The 17,815-nt window shown below is 37.8% G+C and overlaps 1 protein-coding gene across 1 annotated transcript in view; it reads right to left on the reverse strand.

Annotated features, from left to right (window-relative positions):
* Positions 1 to 17,815, reverse strand: part of SPON1 (spondin 1) — a 1,605,397-nt gene that overhangs the window by 1,026,895 nt on the left and 560,687 nt on the right. The window lies entirely within an intron of this gene.

Consider the following 17,815-nt stretch of genomic DNA (forward strand, 5'->3'; position numbering starts at 1 on the left):
AAGGGTAATAACTTGGAGGGACTTTTCTAAGCCTAGCTATGCTTCCTAAGGTGAGAAAAAAACTTGTATCTTGTGTCTGTGAGGTAAACACCTTAATCATTATGCCAACCCCCTAATCCCATTATTGAAAGATGCTTATATAAAATTAAAATTATACTGTTAATAAATGCAGAAGTAGGCTGTGGCCGTCTAAATTTTAATCCATTTTTTGATAATTGTGTCAAACTAATATTCATGTGGCTGTTAAGTATATGACAAAAATAATTATTCCTTTGTATCAGCAAAGGTCAAAGAAGGTGTGTTTATCAAATTCAGAACCAATGAATGACACTCCACTACATAACAAAGACACAGCACTTTCCTAATCTAATGAGTTATTTTCATGCTGAAATGAATTATTCTTATTCCCATAGACAATGTGCAATTATAAGAATCTGTTTCTGGTTTGTAATTTCAGTTCCAAGGCTATATAGTTGGTCACTTATTTAACTTAAACAAAGACAATTTGTTTTATTCATCTACATCTATTTGTAACAGATTTTTATCAAACTATGATATTTTCAAAGTATATTCAGCTTAGAGACTTCTCTCTCTCTCTCTCTCTCACACACACACACACACACACACACACACACACACACACACACACACACACACACACACACACACACACACACACACACACACACACACACACACACACACACACTCACATATATTTGCTTCATTAAGTTGTATTAAACACCACCATTACTGGTGACAGCTGCAGGACAACGACTGATCATGTTAAACATTGACAGCTACGTTATATATTTAACATTCATTTAAAAAATGAAACATGCTTGGATCTCCAAACATCTTTTGGTCTTTTACATTATTTCAAATAGCTACATTCCTCTAGCCATAGACTGATTTTTTTTTAATTTCTCTGTAATTAATTAATGATGTTTCTGAAGATACAATCTGCAGTGAATTTATATTAACTACTCTGTACTATTCACATGAAAAATAAATTGTATGTTTTTGGATTACCCAGAAATAGTCAACTTTATAAATGATAAGTTACATATCTTAATTCAAGACCTTGATGTTCTTTCTTTTGAGCCCAACATAAGATGGAGAATCACATAAGAGCAATGGAGGAACTGTATCCTAACAAGGTTTCTGATGAGAGCCATGAAATGATAAGATGTTACAAAACAGACTCAATTACATCTTAAGTCACAAGGTCACATATCTAAAGTCACAAAGATCAAAGTTTTATTGTATTTACTTGATATAATAGTTGCTATTAATATGAGTCATCAAACACACTCCCATAAACCAAATTACCAAAACTTAACAGCTGAAGTACAATATGTCAAAACTTATAAATATATATTTATATTTATATATAAATATAAGTGTTTTTGCAGGGTAGCAAACCACCTTAAACCTCCCAGATGTTGTTGTCGCCCCCCAACATCCAAATGGATATATATCAACTCCGTAGTTGCACCATCTCAAAGAAAGGAGACATCTCTCCAAAAAGGGAAACATTGGCAGCATACAATTTGAAATCTCTCAATGATTTGCTCTGGAAAACAAAGTTCAGTGTTTTGATCTTCGAAAACTTGAGCCTTTTGCAAGAACTACATGAGGAATCATACTTTGTCCACTCATACGATATCTGTAATATATTTAATGGGATTAAATTCTCTTTTTGCAGTTGCCAATAATGATAAAACTTATATGTATAATATTTTTAAGTCAGTAGATAATAATCTTTCACTAAAATTTCTTAATATTTAAATAATTTTCACTTGCTCATGGAGATTTATTTTTTTGTTTTCTACCAACATGGCAGACTTTTTACATTATGTCTATCTGCAATCCATTAATGAGAATCTCAAGGGTATGATGCTACAGCAGGGTGTATTACCAATAAAATGTTATTATTAATAAAAAAATGAATACTAAATAATTCACCTGGTACAAACATTTTCTTTTTTTATCTTTTATCTGACATTGATCTTAGAGATCATGAAGTGATGGTCCTATTACTTCAAGTAATTATGATATAAAGATTTCTGTTGCAATGTAGAACAGTGGACTCAGATGTGACATGCCCTTTTATATCTTTTGTTTTTTATTAAAACTTCTTATTCGTGGTCCTCATACAGAAGACCAACCATTAATATTACAATGTGTAATGTCATATACTCAGTCATTAAATCATTCTCAATAAACCATTGCATTGTTGCTTTTTCCATTGTAAAATCTAAGGTATTCAACAATGTTGAACAAAAGTTTTTATTCAAAGATTTTGAAAAATGTGGAGTTCCCTCATGCTTTATCAATAGCATTAAACCTTATTACAATAACACATTTGCCTTTCTATGTTAATAACAATATGTCAGCTACTTTTAACATATCTGTCTCTCCAGCATGCCCAATTTATGTTGCAAGCAAAATTTAGATCTTTTGACCTAATAGTTCTGATACTGTTTGTTTTCTGGAGGTTATGTCCCAGTAGTCTTTAAGATACATAAAAAAGAGACAGGGCTTTGAGGTGATCAGTGTAGGACATTTTGTTTACTCTCAGTATTTTTTTTTTTTAGAAAGAACCTTTGTGGACATTCCAGTTGCTGCATATGTTTGGTCAAGTACATTCCAAAGGGGGGCATTATACTCTAACTAATTATCCCATTAAATTTGCCACCTACATAGGTATTGTAATTATTTATACTGCCTATATGTAAACCAACCTTTCTAGAATTCCTTCTGTGACTAATGACATTCTTAAAGTTTTTGATTATAAATTCAGCCACGATCAATCGCAATCACTTGCACTAGCACTTAATGTGAGCTAATATTCCATTAAGATTTTGGGTGTCCTGTTGATCAGAGTAATTTCCTTTAAATATATCAGCAACTCTATCAGAATTCTTTTAGTACTTCCAAAACAAAGCTTTACATAAACATAGGCCACTTATTCAAAATAATTAACACCCTGTCTAATTTTGTATTTCCATTTTTATTCAAATGCTGTTGTATTTACTAATTATTTTTTCCATATAAGCTCACTAATTTCACCAAATTCTTAGATTAATTTTTTGCATCTTCAGTATGATTTGCCTATTTTATGTAATTCAAAGTGTATTAGCACTGCATCCCAAAGCAACGAGGAGTGATGACCTTAAATTATTTAACTTTGGCACCTTTTATTTAATTTTTAAGGTATGAATGAAATTGCAAACCTCTTAATATTCTCATAAAAGAACATTTTAGGTACCTATTTGGGTTTGTGTATGGGCTAAAATTTTTAAAATGCCATAATATCTAAAATGTTCTGTCACCTTTTTTCTTTAGAGAGTAGTTAAACAAATTGAATATTTTTAAAATGTTATCAATTGCACTTCAAATTATTTTCCCTATTGTCATGTGATCATCTCTTTCGTCTCTTTTCTAGCCTATTAATTTTATCCTAGATATTTTTGAATGAATGTATAATAAAGCTGGAGTTGAATATTCTTATTACTGTTTTTGTGTAGAAAGGGACCTCCAAGTAAGTTATGCTTTGGTCTTAAGCATTATTTACTATATAGCAAAAGCAAAATATCATCGCTGCCACTAGCTATTCTTGAAAAATCCCCACATTTAATTGTTTCAGTATATCTAGGGGATGTACAAGCCATCGACTACAATAGAACTTGATAAATGCTTTAAATATTTTCATCCTGTGGCAGTTAGTGGGAAATTAATTGATGCCTTCCTATGGGACCATATATGTGTGTGTGTGTGTGGGGGGGGGGGCTCTTCTATGGACAAGAATACAGCTGTGATGGGCCCTGATAATATCTCAGAGTGTCTTCTAAATAGCTTGAAATATGATCTATCTGGGCCTTGGGTGTCACTATTCATTCATAGTCCCTACACAGGCTTCATGCAAAACCAAGACAGCAATGGCCATCCTGCTGTGCAAAGTCAGACCATCAACAGATACCAGAAATTACAGACCCATTAGTCTGACTAATTTCATATATAAAACTATGGAAGGAATTATCATAAAAATAATTAATTACTTAAGAAACCTTCAGATACTGGGGCACAAAAAAGTTTGGCTTTATCAAAGGCAGGTCATGACTACTAAATTTCATGGACTTCTTTGAGAAGGCTACCAAGGCAATGGATAAGGACAAAATGATGAATGCTGCCTACCTTGACCTAGCTACTTCATTTGATACAATACCCCACTCAGGCATTGTAAACACACTCAAGGAATTAGGCACAAACCCCTTTGTAGCTTGGTCTCACAGACAAGATCTAGGAAATTAGGATTGGAAAGACCACCTCCAGAAAGAGGCTGATCACCAGTGGAGTCCTCAATGGCTGTCTGCTGGGTCCTCTTCTCTTTGGCTTCTATTTTTTGGAAGTCAAGCCCAATGTTATAGGGCTCTGGCCAACCAAGTTTCTAGATGATTGCAAGTTAGGAGCAATAATAGAAACTCACCCAAGATAATAACATCTTGCAGGCACAATCCATCAAATGATTGTTGCAAAAGCCTTAGCATTAAACTGAATGGCACGAAATGCATAATAGTACCTTTTGGGAAGTCAGCCACTCAGGGAAACTACATCATTAATAAAACACCCCTAAAAGTAAACACAACAGTTAGGGATAAGGAGACTCATATAGATAGTAATCTGGTTTTCAACAAGCATATGTCTAAGGTTGAATGTCACTCAGGGTATAAGTAAGGGCATGGTTTCTGAATACATGGAAGTAATAGTGTCACCATATTCTACCATCAGACTCATAATTGAGTATAACACCCCCCATCTGCCCTTCTGTATGCACCTGTCCGGGCACATGCAACAACTGGAATATCCACAGATGTTTCCCACACAAAAAATGCAGGATGTAAACACAATGACTTGTGCAGATCACCCCAAAGTCCTATCACTATACTCTATATCCTACAGACTGCTCAGGAGTCATTTATGCATTGCATACCAGGCATCCTTGGATATCGCTCTGATGGGCCTTTTGTACATCCACAAAACAAACAGTACCAGAGCTACTAGATGTAAAGACTGAAATGTTGCTTGTGACTTAAATAGGACATATTGGAGGAACAGGTTTGAATCTCAGAGAATTTCCATTCTCTGGACAGGTTTCATACCCTTTGAAGTGAGCTCTTCCCTAACTCTACTCAAATGCAACATGGTCCAGTGAATGGGAAATGGGAAATTCATCCCTGGTCTGACACTTAAGTCTCTGTCGGACAGTGGCAGCTGTTAAATCATGCCTTAACTTACATACATCCTTTAAAACAACCTATCAAGCACAATAACTCATGGGATAGATTTGGGTCACATGGCTAGGCTTATAAAGGTCCCAGTGGTCAGTATCCTAGTATAAACCTATGAACCTATAAGAATTTTCTCTTTCCTGGTGACATATTATACCAGTATCACACAGACTTCCTAAAGAATATCACATTAAATAATTTCAAAATGTGTTAAAAGTTAAGTACAGGTACTTAACCTTATGAAAAGATATAAATATATAAAAGTTACTTACTCAAAACATCCATGGCTATTACTTTTCTAAAAATACTCTGTCCCAGTTACCCATACACTTTTATATCTGTTTCCCATTTCCTTTAAACTGAAAACTGGTTGCAGGAAGGAAGACACCAAACACAAAACGTAAGAACAAGCAGTTTAATCCAAAATGAAGCGCTTTTCATCACAGTAAATACTGTGACTTCTTCAGATAAAAACAACATTGAGAGCATACCCTTAAGTAGTCAGTGAGAAGTAGTTAATTAGTTAGGTTATTAACCAATATTAGTTAATCAGTTCATTTCATTCTTCTTGACAACAAATTGAAAACTAGTGCTCATAAAAACTGCAGTAAAACCCTATCTAGTAAGGCTTTTTAATTTCAGAATACATACAATAGAACATCACTGGAGTGAGAACATTTAGAATTAATATGGCAATTGAACACCAATGCAGGGCAAATGAAAGATGTTCTATTGTATGTATTCTGAAATTAAAAATCCCTACTAGATAGGGTTTTATGTATAGAATTCATGTAAAGTATGTATCAATTGTACATAAGATTTTAAAAATCAAGAATAGTAGGAATGAACATGGGTTTACCATGTCATTTTAGTATTTTAGATATTTGGTACTTATAAAGTACAAAAACCTTTGTAGGTATTTTATAGTATATAAGAACATTTAGTATTACTTCTTTTGTAGGGTTAGGGTTTGAGTTTTGCATGTGGGTGTGTCTAAAATGTGTTTGTGACACTTTTGTAGTCTTTAGAAACTGCAGTGCTTCACACTTCCAGGCTAGTTGCCCAACACAATACATCCGAAATTCTCCAGGTGCAACTAACACTAGGAAAGACTGCAATCCAAATTGTAGTTTGCTAAAGATCCTCCACCATGCCCCAAGATTCTCACTACACCTTTCTAAACATAATTGAAAATTTTAAGATACAATCAAAAACCCAAATACTGGGTGATTTTAACTACCCTGCCATTAACTGGAAAAACTACTCGTGTACCAACACCTTTGCCCAACGGTTCTTGAAATTCATAAATTCCAATGCCCTGGATCAACTAATCCATAGTCCTACCAGGGGATCTAATATCCTGGACCTGGTCATTGCCAACATGGATAATCGATGCTCCACACCAGTGGTCACCCCCCCCCATTGACTAAGTCTGACCATAAGCTAATCACCTTTGACATCCACATCCCACCCACACCCCCCAGTAAGGAAACATCTGTAAAAAACTTCTCCAAGGCCAACTTCATGCTACTCAAGTCAGAATTGACAAACGTCATGACACCCATGCAGATGGGAACTGAAAGTTTGACTGCCGAATCCTACATTAAAGCACTGTACAAGCATATCCACTCATGCATGAATCGTGCCATCCCAAATAGAACCAAGATGCTCTCCTTCAAAAAAAGACATAAATCTGGTGGCCCCTGTCACAACAGAATGAAGAGACTGTTGCAGAAAAGAGGAAAATCCCAGGATGCAAAAAAAACTCCCTTATCAGCCTCAGTAAGAAGCTGAGATCCCTCATAAAATCCTCCAAAGCTAGTTACGAAAATAAAATTGCCAAAGATTCCAAAGATAAATACAAGGCATTCTATAGCTATGTCAAGAATCTAAATGGCAATGCTCAGATCTGCTCTGAGCTACAACAGAATGGCATTAAATATACTGATCGCAAGAACATTGCCAATATCTTGGCAGATCGATTCAGTGCCAACTTCACCCCCCTCTCACCCCCTAAATGGCCCATCTCAATACAGAAAGAATGCCATATTCCAGTAATCACGGCCACACAGGTAAAAAACGCACTCTCCAAAGCTAAGAATACAGCATCCATGGGACCAGATGACATCCTAGGCTGTGTTCTACATGAACTACAAAATGAACTGGCACCTCACTTAAGTGTCATGTTTAATCATAGCCTCACCTCAGGCTTATTGCACACTGAGTGGCGCACAGCTACAGTGATCCCACTCCACAAGGGGGGATCCACCTTGGATCCTGAGAACTACCATCCCATCAGTGTGACGAGCCTGATCTGCAGGGCCATGGAACATATTATCATGGAACTTATAAACAAAGACATTGGCAACCTTCAAACACTGGACCCCACACAGTTTTGGTTCTTGAAGGGATGATCGTGTCTCCTGAACTTGATTGGCTTCTTCAAATCAGTCTCTAGAGCCGTGGATGAGGGTAAGTCAGTCCACACAGCCTATCTGGATGTCGCCAAAGCCTTTGACACCATCCCCCACTCTGGAATCATAGACAAACTTACTAAGCTGGTCATAGATCCCTACATCACTCATTGGGTTGCCAACTGGATTACTGACACAACCCACACTGTAAAAGTAGCCGACTCCAAATACAGCTCCATACAAGTGACAAGTGGAGTACATCAGGGTTCAGTCCTGGGACTGCTCGTTTGGCATCTTCTTCTATGACGTACAGGCCAACACTGAAGGACTCTGTCTAACAAAGTTTGCAGATGACTGCAAACTGGGAGCCATTACTGACTCCCCAAATGATGTGGATATTGTACAAAAAGGCCTTACAGGAACAGATGCTTGGTGCCACAGCCATGGGCTCAAGCTCAATGCCAAGAAGTCTATAGTTATCCCCTTTGGGAAAAAACATGTACCCATGAATTACCACATAGGTGGTAGTACACTAAACACCGAAAGTGTGATAAGAGACTTAGGCACAGATGTTGGCAGTGGTCTCACCTTCAATAACCACATCGCCACAACACTCAAGAAATCCTTCTATGTGGCACACCTCATCACTAAGGGCTTTTCATCCAGAGAAAAGGAGGTCATTGTCCCACTGTACTCATCCCTCATTTGACCAATCATAGAGTGCAATGCCTCATTTGGTATGTACCTCACAAGACATCTGCAACAACTGGAAAGGCCACAGAAACACCTGACTAAAAGAATCACAGGCCTAAAGCAGATGCCCTATGCTGACCGACTAAAAAACTCCAGCTATACTCTGTCAAATATCGTCTACTCAGAGGTGATCTCTGCTTAACATACAAGGCCATGTCAAACCCAGAGCTGTTGGACATGCTACACTTAAAGAAATCACACTCCATCAGAGCCACATGCTCCAGGGACCTAAACCTTGTCATCATAATGAACAAGATATGCTGGAGTGATAGCTTCCTGACCCAGAGACTCCCCATACTCTGGAATATACTGTCCATACATGTCAAGCAGAGCACCTCCTTTGCCCTCTTCAACAGGAACCTTGATGACTGGATGGGAGATAGGAGATTTACCCCGGAGATCGAGTCAGTTGCCCTGCTAGACAGGGGTCCAGGGAAGTAAATACTGTGGGAAGAAATATCCAGGGAATTGTTATGGCTAGGCTTGTATAGACCCTAGGACCAATAGCCTAGTACCAACCTATGAACCTAAGTCACATGAAAAGAGGGGCTGTCAAGGGTCAATGTATTCGCCTTAGCCGATTGACTAGTGATGAATTAGTTTTTTCAACAGAAATTAACAAGCTCAGTATTTTTTTCATTCAGAGAGGGTATGATTACATCTGATTGAACAGAATAGTTAGTGAGGTGAAAAGTCTAAGAAAAAGCATAGCGTGTCCTATTTTGAAGGATAGACCATCTAATGTTGATGTTGTGGGACATGGCTCAGAAGTTGAAAAAGTTGATGGGGTGTGTGTCCACTATTGTTTGGCATTTCACATTCCTATTACTAATCAAATGGCTTCCATTAGATTTATTACTTTAGATAATTGGAAAGTTTTTTGGGAAACCCTGACTTGGTCAAGGTTTTAGGTAACCAGCCAGTTTTCACCTATAAGGGAATTGTTAATAGTAAAACAATTCTGGATAGTGGGAAAATGACTTCTGTGCAGAACAAAGTTTGCAAGTTGGGCACCTATTCCTGTGGTCATTGTCGACAATATATCATGAATGTTTCATCTGTTGAGTTTAAACATGTCAACAAAATCATTTGGGCAAAATAGTGTTGTACCTGTAATACTGTTAATGTTATTTGTGCTTTTTGTGATTCCTGAGAATTTTGATATCGAAAAGACAATCAGAACTTTAAACAAAAGGATTTATGAACATGTGCATGCTATTAAGAAAAAAGAGTTATCTAATGCATTAGCAAGACACGCTATTGGGTGTTTAGATTTTAAAAAGTTCTCATTTTTTGTATTGGAAAAAATGAACTCGGATTTTTTTGTGTGGTGATTACAAAACTTTATTAGAATGTCGAGAAAGTTTGTGGCAAATTATGTTAGTGGCTAATCAGTTTCCTGGTCTCAGTGAGACCATAAAAATAAAATCCTTTTTACAGTTACAAAGGTTATAATTAGTTACAAATTTTCATTTGTTCATGTGTATTATATTTGTATTATATTATTTTTCAGCAAATATGTGCATATGTATTTTTTAAAAGAACTGCATTTTATATTTTAAGTAGATTTGAGTGATATTTATTTATAAGTGTATTTATTTTGCATATGAATTAAGATGTGTTTTTAAATTTGTAAAAAATTTTCAAGATACAATTGAATTATGAATCTGATTGGGTGTGTGTAGACATATGATCAACACCTGTATGGTATTTAAATATTCAGTAGGGTGGTTTAGCGTATTTCTGATAGTTCCTGGTTTATTAAACAATGAACGAAAGTGTTAACTTTGTGTCTGATTTGTTCTTCTATCTGCACTGACAGCTGTTTATTTTGTTATCTAGTTGGTTCGTATTGGTGTTTGTTTAATATTATTCTAATTCTTTTCATTGTTTTTTTTTCTTTTCCTTTGCAGTTTGAATTACTCTTGTATAAATATTCTAAAAAGGAGATTTAAAGCAAAAAAAGTCAAAATATTGAAAAGCAGAAGAAAATATTGTGTGGTTAGAAAAATTATTGTGAATGCTTCCCTTATAGAGGTAGAAAAAGAAATGAAGGCATGGAGTCAGTCAACCTATTGAACCCAATTAATGTAAATGGTGCTTATCTCAGCAAAAAATCTAAAAAAAAATAATAAATTTCAGTGATCATTGAGATTGCACTTTACCTCACTATTACATGACAATGGAGCAACAATGTGGCAGTGTATGGGGTCTTCCCCACTTTGTTTGCAGATGAGGTTTGCCCTCATTTTTTAAACAAGTTGTATTTATTTATTTATTGAAACTGAAAATAGACACATCACCCACCAAGGGATAAATGCTCCATAGCCAAGAAAGTGCAAAGTAACTGTAATAAATATAAACACTCAGGAGCAACCCAGCACAGAACCAAAAGTTCAGCATATATCTATGCACTCGAGGTATAGTCTCTAACAGTGATAGTATTTGACCAAATACTATCACTGTTGGAGACTATACCTCGAGTGCATAGATATATGCTGAACTTTTGGTTCTGTGCTGGGTTGCTCCTGAGCGTTTATATTTATTACAGATATTTGTTTACTTATTTGACATTTGTTGACTGGGTTGGTCCATCTGAGATGAGGCTATTTTTCAGTGGAGACCCGGGGAGAAAAGCTCCATAGTTGCAAAACATATGCAAGCTCCATAGTTACAAAACATATTCAAGTATACAAGTAAAATAAATAATAATGTAAAGCAAGTTCAATAAAACTGATTACAGATTATATACAATGCTGGCTAACTACATATATTGTAGTAGGTAACCAGGAAATAAAAGTCTTTACAGTAAAGAGGAAGCAAATTAGTAAGGAAGTTTCTAGGTAGCAATGAAGGAGAGATTAAAGTGCTGAAGTAGTTGTTGAACATTCTACTGGTGAGGAGATTGTAACAGTACAAGGAAAGTTTAGGGGTAAAAAGTAGGGAAGGCTTTTGCAGAGAAGAAGGGAGAGTGAGTTAGGATGGAGGTAGGGTTAGGTACTAGTAGGAGAAAAAGAAGTAACTCATTGGTCTGGAGAGATGGGTTAGTCAGGGGGCTGATAACAGAGGCAAAGTTTATTTATGCTAAGGTGATTTCTCACAGTATTTTTGAATAGCAGTTTGGATCTAGTGTTTCAGATGTCCAGTGGGAGTTTATTCCAGTTTTTTGTGGGGTAATAGCTATACAGGTTTTTTCCTATGTTGAGTTTGGGTTTAGTTATGGTTAGGAGGTGTTGGTCAGAGCTCCGGAGTGTTCTAGCTGGGGTGTAGGATGAGATGATGGGTAATACGGTGGGGCAAAATGTGGGCTGGAATAGGATGGAATGGATTATTCGGAGCTGGGAGAGAGTAAGGTTGTGTGGGAACTCTAACCATTTCAGTTTTTCTAGTGCTAGACAGTGGTGAGAGGAGCATGGAAATTCAGCAGCAAATTTTGCTACTTTGTTAAAAGTGAATTCAAGTTTGGATATAAGAGAGGTCTGCAGGTTGGTGAGAATCTGAGAGCCATAGAGAAGGGTTGGTAGAAGGTAGGCATGTGATAGAGCAACTTTTGCTTGAGTAGAGAGAAAGTTTTTGTTTCTGTAAAGAAGACCTAGGTTTTGGTGGGTTTTTTTGATGTTATTTAGTACATGCTGGTCAAATTTTAGCTGGTCGTCAATGATGACCCCAAGTAGTTCAGTGTGATTATCCACTATGATAGGTGTGTTGTTGTGGGAGGTGATGGAAAAGTTTGGTTTCAGGTGGGTCATTGTTTTTGGTAGAAAGAGAAGGAGTTTGGTCTTTTTTAGATTTAGGATTAGATGGTTTTGGTTGAGCCAGGTCTCGATAGACAAGAAGGATTCCTGAGTTTTAGTATGGAGTTTGGGAAGTGTGTCTGCGATGGTGATGACTGTGTAGTCATTGGCATATTGCATTAGAGATGAGTGTGGGGTGGAGCTTGATAACTGATTGGTAAAAATGTTGAAAAGGAGAGGTACTAGAATTGATACTTGGGGTACTCCCATCAGCACTGGAAGTTCTGGGGAGATTGCTGAATCCCATTTGATGGACTGGGAGCAGTTGCTAAGATAACTAGAATACCAGGAGATAGTGCCAGAGTATAGGTTTAATTGGGAGAGTTTTTCTAAGAGTAATGGATGCTGGACAGTATCAAATGCTTTTGATAGGTCAAGAAAGAGACAAGAGGCAAGTTTATTTTGTTCTCTAGCTTGAGCAATAGTGTTTATGAAGGAGATGAGAGCTGTAGAAGTGCTATGGACAGGGTGGATACCGTGTTGGGTGGGGGTAATTAAGTTGTCTTTAGTGAGGTGCTGGAGAATTTGTTTGTGTACAAATATTTCCAAGATCTTGGATAGGGGAGCTAGTATTGTGATGGGCCTATAGTTAGTTTAGTGGAGTTACCTCCCTTGTGGATAGGAATGGTGTAAAACTTCTTCCAGATAACTGGGACTGTAGCTTCATTAATAGATCTGTTGATGAGGATAGAGATGGGTAAGGCTATGGAGTCAGCAGCATGTTGAAGAAAGAGTGGAGGGAGACCATCTATGGAGGAAGAGCAAGGTTTGAGCTTAAGGAGCAGCAATTTTATGTAAGAGGTAGATACTGTTTGTAGACTGAAAGTAGGAGAGGGGTTAGGGTGATTGGGGGGAGGTGGGTGGGGTGGTGATGAAGTTGGAGTGATTCATAAGTTTGTTGATGGACTCTATGAAGTATGAATTGAAGTTAGTAGCAGTTTGGAGAGGAGTAATTGTGGGGCCTGGGTGGGGGGTGGAAGGGTTTCCTGGATGTAGGATATGATTAAGTGTATGCCAGAATTTTGGGGGGTTATATAGGTGTGTTTTTGGGGAGTTAGTATGGTAATTATTTTTGTTGTCTTTATTTGATTGATTTGCCCGGTTACAAAGTTGTCTATATTGTTGTAGGTGAATGGGCAATTTGGTTTTGATCCAGAGTTTCCATTGTGTGTCTCTCTGTGACATTAGTGAAAGAGTAGAGGGGGTAAGCTAGGGAGACACAGTGGACTTTATCCTGATCTTACGTAATGGGGCCAGGGAGTTTAAAATGTTGAGGAATTTGTTGTTAAATTCCATGACTGCTTCCTCGAGAGGTAAATGTTTGAGAAGGGTCCAGTCAATAAGAAAGAGTTGATAGTTGAGTTAATTTGGGTCAAAGTTTTTTACCTTATGGCAGGTTTTAAATATATGGGGTTTGAGTGTGTGTGGAGTAAAGAGGAGGACTTCAGTAGGAGAGTGGTCACTAAGAGGTGTCAGGAAGTCTTTAAGGGAAGTGATATTTGTGGGGATGGGATACAAGGATCTAGTCAAGTATGGAAGACTGGGTGGTGGATTTGGTGGAATAGGTTGGAGTTGTGACTAATTGGGAGAAACCATGTAGTTTAATGGAGGTAGAAGGGGATAAGGTTGTGAGTGTGGACCACTAGATATTGACATCTCCCATGATTATAGTCTCATTGTGGAGGTCTGAGGAGAGAGTGGAAAGTAAACTTTCAAGTACAGTGAAGTTGTCACTGGGTGGGATGTAGATAGCAGTTATGTAAAGAGAGTTGTGGGGGTTTATTCTATAGTTGGCCGGAAGGAGTTCAGCAAGCGAATGGGGGGGAGGTACGGGAGTAAGTGTGAGGTTATCTCTGTACAGGATTGCAATACCACCTCCTTTTCTTTTTGTTCTATGTCTTAGGATGTTAAAACCAAGAAGGAGGATGTTCCAATCGGGGATGTGAGATTTTAACCAAGTCTTACTAAGGGTTATTATATCTGGAGAGTGGTGTGAGATCCAAGAATGGAATTCAGTAATTTTATTTACTATGCTTCTCAGGTTGATGGAGTAAAAGGATATGTGTTTTGGTAGGATATGAGGGTTAGGGGTGGCGTTATGTCTGAGGGTACCATCTGAGGATGCTGGTAGAGCTGGGCCAGGGTTGGGATGTATGTCGCCTACCAGTAAGAGGGAGAGGAGAGAAGGGATTGGCTGAGGTTTGGGAACAAGGAGTAGGTGAGACTTAGGTTTTCCTTTACTGTGTGTTGTTTTATCTGTTTATGTATGGAGGTAAGTTCTGTAATCAGTGCAGGGTAATGAGGTTAGGAATGAGTGAGGTAGTTGAGTGAAGATGGGTGGATAGGTAGATGTGGGTGAGTGAAAGAAGGGTTGAAAGGGAAAGGTGTAAGAAGAGAGGTTGTATAGAATTGTAAGAGTGGAGGTAGTTAGTAGTGTCAGAAGAAGGGAGTGGTATAACATGGTGGTTTGTAGTTATGTGAGAGGTGCTAGTGTGAAAATAGGGAGATACAAGTAAGAGTAGTAGTTTAAGGTTGAAGTTAGAGGCAGATAGGGTGACGGATTGTGGAGTTGGGGATGAGGTATACTGAGTAGAGAGTAAGGTGGAAAAGAGGGCAGTTTAGGAGGAGGATGGTGAGGAAAGGAATGGAAGGGGCAGAGATAGCTGAGTGGGGCTTTAGAGGGGCTGTGGTGAGAGAGGGTTTAAAATAAAGGAAATGATGTCAGGGGTGGGTGAGAATGGGGGTAGGGTAAGAGAGCAGAGTGAACCTGAGCATATCGAAGGTGAATGGAGCGAGTCTAGCTCCCCTTCAGCCAAGGGCTCTTACAAAAACAATCTACAAGTTAAGTAAAGGCTTGCTCCAGGGGCTGATAGTGTGTCTCCCTGGTCTGCACTATACAGCAATTGTAGCGTAAGAGACGTGCCACTATAAAACCAAGTTATAAAAAGCCTAAGCACAAACGTTTGACACAATAGGGCTTATAGAGACTAGATGAGTTAATTAAATAACATGAGGGAAGCACTCTCGCCCTTTAGAACCTCAGTCGTTCTGGTGCTCAGCATGCCAGTACAGGTTTATAGGAGATAAAGTTCTGGTAGTAATTAGATTACAGATATTTCTTAAAACCAACCTACACTTTATGTTAAGCAGTGAAATCACTCTTTTGTTCAGGTGCTGAGGGGTCCACAGTTCAGTTCTTATCTTTGGGATATCTGATGCCAAAGCAAAGGTCCCATAGCTGAAACTGCGGGTATTTTAAATATAGAGAAGGACTAGAGTGAAACTGGTGGGGGAAAGTAAATTAAAGACAAAGGAATTAGAAGAGCAAATGTAAATAGATTCATATAGTATCAAAAGCATCACGTTTTGCAAAAAAAAACCGCATTCAATTTCCAGATTTTATCCTCAAATAATGCCTTTTTGCCTTTGTATTACCTCTACTGTTACTTTCACCAGGTATTTGCACTCTAAAATGGATGTACATTTATAGGTAGGAGATACACCATCTAATTTCTGCTAAGGAGCTTTGTCTTATCTGGTTAAGCATAAGCATGCGACCTGTAAATCTACCAGAATGTTGCCTGAGAGCTGTGTTTGCAATAAATTATATTAGTTCAAAACCATCAGTAAATACCATTCAACTAGTTTGTACACATAACGACAGCTGCAGCACTATTGTATTGCAACATATTTCACTAAAAGTTGTTTATATTTATTTATTCACGTGAAAAGCATTTTGATTAACTGTATTTGGCAAATTTGGCAAATTGACATGACATGATTCCAGTATTTCTATACAATCCCTGATTAAAAAAATGTTAAGATTAGGCTAAGTTTTAATCAACAGATAATGTGTTGTAAATTGGCATATTTTAACTTTCCTGGCGGACAATAATATAATCCCTAAATGGCCACGCCAACACTTTGCTTAACTTGATATCTGTCCTTTGAATCATTTAGCTCAGGAGTACATGTGGACCCATATCAGGCCAAATGTCAATTTGTTAATTTATTTGCATCACACTCTGTATTCAGATCAAGACAGGAAAATATCAAGAGATTACTTAATAATTTCTTTACCACTCTTTCTGCATTATCACACATTCCAGTGGTCAGGGGAAATATTATCACTATTTTGGGAATTCAATTTGACCTTCTTATCATATATTTAGATTTATTCTGGATAAAATAGTATGAATGTGCTTAAGATTGTGTCTCTCTTTTGGAGGAGTTATATCTCACAAAAGTAATACCTCTCCCTAAAGTAAATCTATCCAGCTATGGGCACTAATTTAATGTTTATCTTTCTCAGCCTAATAGAAAGGTAATATTCTCATAAGGCATTTCTTAAAAAAAAAAGTTGAGGCTTTCATTTTACTTTGTTGTGTTTCATTGACAGAAGTTTGTTTATTTAACATTTGTATACCAGGAAAGTCCAACTGGGACAGAGCCTATTTTCAGCAGGGGCCCAGGGGGAAATACTCTAGACACATGTCCTTGGGATGTGGAAGGAAACCCACATGAATGCAGGGAGGACACACAGATTCTACATGGAAGGCACTCCAGCCAAGAATCAAACTAAAGAACCTCTTGATATGAGGTGACAATGCTAACCACTGCACAACAGTGTACTTGATTTCTGGATAAGGGATATTGTTGACTAGACCATTTCTAGGATGAGCTACAAAGAATGGAGTTTAGTCATGAGGTATAAAAAGTCTCACAGTGATTATGTTTTATCACCATCACAATTCACATAGTGTTTTATGCAGCATTATTCCACAAGCACCTATAAGAAGCTATACTATATTTTATTACATATAAAACATAGCTGTTTAGATATGAAGACACAAATTTTATAACAGCAGAAAATAAAACACAAGGCATTCTGCCAGCATGACCAGGTGTTCATAGATGTATGGTCTGCTACAGTGGCAGGACTGCAGTTCATAAACCTTAGTAGAGTTCCTGCTATGACCGTGCGCAACCAGAGCATCAAGGAAACTATTGGCATTAGATCATGCATAGAGATGCCCCAGTAGATCCCCCTGTACTATAGCAGCCAGCTTCCACACACATGCACAGACATGTAGACCACCATAGAGACACACACACACACACACACACACACACACACACACACACACACACACACACACACACACACACACACACACACACACACACACACACACACACACACACACACACACACACACACACACACACACAAAGACATCATACCCACTACACTGTAGCCAGTTCCTTGCTTACCTGCTGCAGCAGGAATGGAATAGACAGTGTCTGCAGAGCTCTGCAGTTATGGCAGGGACTGACTCATAAAAGTTTCATCTCCTGGTGCCCTGATCATGCAAAACTCATTATAAACAGTATGTTAATAACTGGATCCAGCACAGCAGCTGCTGTACATGGCAGGAGCTTGGTTGCATCACTGTACTGGGGGTGGGCCATTTTTGGCCATGCCATTGTGCTTGTCTGCACAACAGTACAACCTATGACATGCCATTGTATCTTCCACTTGCTACTGGGAGTATCATCA

The sequence above is a fragment of the Protopterus annectens genome, chromosome 17.part0 (assembly GCF_019279795.1).
Source record: "Protopterus annectens isolate FY-2018-M chromosome 17.part0, PAN1.0, whole genome shotgun sequence".
NCBI lineage: Eukaryota > Metazoa > Chordata > Ceratodontiformes > Protopteridae > Protopterus > Protopterus annectens.